The sequence below is a fragment of the Pleurodeles waltl genome, chromosome 8 (assembly GCF_031143425.1).
Source record: "Pleurodeles waltl isolate 20211129_DDA chromosome 8, aPleWal1.hap1.20221129, whole genome shotgun sequence".
Lineage (NCBI taxonomy): Eukaryota > Metazoa > Chordata > Amphibia > Caudata > Salamandridae > Pleurodeles > Pleurodeles waltl.
Window position 1 is genome coordinate 109,604,252 of NC_090447.1, and position 4,049 is coordinate 109,608,300.

At 40.7% G+C, this 4,049-nt stretch overlaps 1 pseudogene; it reads right to left on the reverse strand.

The window, feature by feature from the left end:
• Positions 1-783: 783 nt before the first annotated feature.
• On the reverse strand, positions 784-1,640 carry LOC138249496 (vomeronasal type-2 receptor 26-like; annotated as a pseudogene).
• Positions 1,641-4,049: the final 2,409 nt, after the last annotated feature.

Below are 4,049 nucleotides of genomic sequence, written 5' to 3' on the forward strand. Positions count from 1 at the left end.
TTCTGCTTTAGTCTTCAGTGTGTGGGCCCCCTGTTTTGTGTTGAAGATTGGACTACTCTAAAAATTGTAGAATAATACATTTAGTTTGTTGATGATATATTGCTTTTATTTAGAAACTGAGGATCCTACTCATAGAAGCCACAAAATTTGGACCTTGCATAGGATTAACTTTTTAATTATTCGGAATTCATAAACGCTTTCCAGGGCACACCAGGAAACCTGCACTAGTCAATTATTTCCATGCGTGGACCTGAACATGTTTTATAAATTATTTCTGCCATGCAGAAATGTACATAAGTATATTTTTGCAGAAGGAAAAAAAACGTGTTTCTTTGGTTTTCTTCCAAGGGAAAAAATACTTTGCCTATGGTGAAGATTCTGGCTGTATACCCTCACCATTTCTTTTGGGGTGAGGGAGGGGCTGTAGCTCCCTTCCAACTCTGAAAAGGAGTTACCTTACACTTCAAAACAGCAAATAACTTAACCATTGTAGGGCTGCAAGTGGTAAGAAAAAGGTTTAAGAATATTCACAAGCATTCAGGTTTGGAGGTGCTCACAAACATCCATGGCTATGCTTTGTTTGAGACACATAATATTTACTCACACAATTCCAAGCTAACGTCCGTGAATTACAAAAGCAATGTCGTGCATGTTAAAAGGGCGATTTGCATGTGTAAATCTGACTTCAATTATCAGAGAGTTAAATGATGCCTCATGAACATACGAAAAGGCAGTTGAACTCCAAGGAGTTTTGAATAACTAATAATTTTCCTCCCAACATTTCTACAATTTACTTCCTTTTTCATTTTTTTTAGTGTCAAAACAAGATTTTCCAATGAGACGCTGCCTTGTGTTTCTCATTGGCCTTAACAGAATGATGTAACACTTGGGAAAGAATATACACCACAGCAGTCCAGCGCTAGAGCACAGAATGGCAAACACCTCCACGGCCACCATTTACTTCCCGCGTGTGCTCAGGTACTGAGGGATGAAGGAGATCCACACACTGACAAACACCAGCATACTGAAGGTGATCAGCTTGGCCTCGTTGAAGCTTCCAGGCAGATTCCTTGAGAGAAAGGCCACTATAAAGCTGACTGTGGCCAGGAGGCCAATGTATCCCAGCATGCAGTGGAAGAAGATGCTGCCCCCTTTGTTACACTCGAAAATGATCTTCTCGTTATATGACACAAAGTTCAGTTCAGGAAATGGATGAGAGGTCAGCAACCATGCAGCACAGATAAGAACTTGAACCACAGAGCAGAAGAATAGTATACAACATGGTGTTCTTGATCCTAGCCACTTCCTTGCAAAGCTGTTGGGATTTGTTGCTTTAAAGGGAATGACAACAATTACTGTTTTTGCAAGAACTGTGGAGACACTTACGGTAAAAATGACCCCAGATACAGTTTGCTGGTGAGTTCTGTAGGACTGCCGATGAATATGACGGAGCAGAGAAAGCAGAGTATCAGTGCGACGAGGAGCAGGTAACTGAGCCCCCGGTTGTTGGCTTTGACAATTGGAGTGCCTCTGTACTTGATGAAGACACAAAGCACCATTGTTGCAAAGAATATCAAGAAGATAGCATCACTTGTGAGCACCTGACCCAGAGGCTCTTCAAATGAGAGGAACTCAATCATTTTGTGAATGTATTGTTGTGCTTTTCATTGGACCACTTGTCTTTAGGACATTTTGTGCATTCATCTGTATCTGATTGAAGATTAAGTTGATGTTAGATTTTCTCATACACCGCATTTATAAAACCTAAAACTATGAATTAACATTTCAAAAACGTCATCAATATATATGTTCTGTTAACGGTCACTTTAACATTAAAACCACTAATACAACAAAATACTTTTTTTTAATGAAAAGCAACACATTTGACAGGGAAATTATATTTTGACTTTTATGCAGCGTTTATCACTTTATTTCAAAATATGGAAATGTGGTTAGAAAATGGCAAGCTTTACTAGGCCTGCAATCTATGGTAGAGCACTAGAGAAAATTCATATGTTCCAAGGACTTCTAATCTTCATGTAGAGAGACTATTCCCCACTGTTTCTAAAACTCAATTTAGTAATTCTAAGATGGCTTGCATTATGCTGATAATAATGTTTAGAATGAGGTTAAATGCCCAAGGGTTGGGTAAAATCCATGACCATTTGGTGACTGGCAGTGCACATCCACAGATGTCTGGCTCCTTACTTGGCATCCTGCTAAAATGCCGAGGTATTGAATAGTGAGAACACTAACAGTCTCATTGTGATGGGGTCCAAAATACTGGACCACCGGTCCCCACTCCTGAAACTACTGTTACTTTGGGTATTACTGTATCTTGGAGCCAAGAATACTACATTATGATAGTGTTGCACCTAGGAGTTCTATGATAAATTGAGAATTATCAAGGGAATCAGGAATGCTGAACCTGATTCATGCTGTCAATCAACATTTTTGATTCTTTTTCAATACAAGATTTTCACTAGCTTTCAGCTGGCGACACCTCCGTGTGTAAACAAAAAAGTGCAGTATTCCTGTAGTACCAGGGTGCATGCATTGGTGCTAGGCAGCACAGAGTGTACCGGCACATGGAGAGAGCAAAAACAAATCACTTCTATGAAGATATGGTGCAGTTCTGCTCTCTCTTTTTCATGCAATACAGCACAGCAACATTACATGCTGCACCTCTTTGTGTGAAGTGTTTGTAAATCTGCCTCTTAGTATTTATTATCGCACTGTACAAATCAGAGGAGTTCCAAAATATAACCAAGTAGAGCAATCTTTGACACTTCTCAAACATATTCTTGACCTAAATAACATTAGTACCAGCAACCTCTTATTGGTGGGATTTAGGCCCTGCAACAGAGGGCCTTGCAAATGTTTTGTGCTAAATTTATTTTTTGGGTTGACACAAGGATATGTGATTTGGCGAGAATCTCGACTCTAGGGGCAGTTCCTAACAGAAGGCAGCCTTATGGTAGCAGTTGTCCATGGCAGTCACTGCATTTGGGGAAGACATCCAGACCGTGAATGACATCAAGAAGAAGTGACAGGATGAGAACCGGAGGGTGAAAGAGAAGTACAGTTCCCTCCACCATAGCTACCCACCTACTCCATGGGTTGCCTGTGATACTAAAAATGACACCAAATGACTAATGTATGGGATACTCAAAAAATGTGCCCATGAATGTTGTCCCACGTAAGTGCAATCTGCATGGTGACTCAGACCCTCCTGCATTTCAGCCAGTCCATTACACTTCAAATACCAGAATCCTTTGTGATAGCACTTGCAAATTACAAACCCTCAGTCCCAAACAGAGACCCATCACTGCTGCCTCTTAACACTGGTGCATGGCAATAAATAATGTCCCTCATTCATTTACCACTGCTGTTGGCATGTAGATGCAACGGTGTAGTTATGTGATAGGTTGCACATAATGTAATATCTTGTTCATGTCTGATGATCTTTCCCTTCTGTTGCCACATGGAGCTAGAGAACAGTCACACACTGGAGCGCAGGGTTCTGCACCATCAAGAAGGCAATGTCATGGAGCACAACAACCCATACCATAAGCACAAACTGGTACATAAATATGGCAAGGGGAGGACATTATCCCCTACATTATTACCAGTAAACTCATAGTTATAGTACATGGCATTCATAAACTGAGGCAAACCTGTGAAATGAACTTGGTAATATGGTGTTTTACATGTGTGTCAACTAATATGTTAACTGAACACACACACATCATTGTAGGCCCTGTGATGTTGTCCAGAAAGGAACAGTCTGCAGTGACCTCTGCAACATTTATGGGTGTGACATCTGGTCAGGCATCACACACTGCGTGAATATCAGACACCAGTAAGGATACATGAGAATGACTTTACTAAATGCTTATACTCCTAAACGTTGGTGTAAATGTTGGCGGTATGTGGTGTATGTCTATTGTCACTGTTGTCACTCATCCCCATATGCTCACATATGGCTCATAACAAGGCATCTCACACCATCCTGACATGTTGGCCAATGATAGGTCAACAAAAATGTA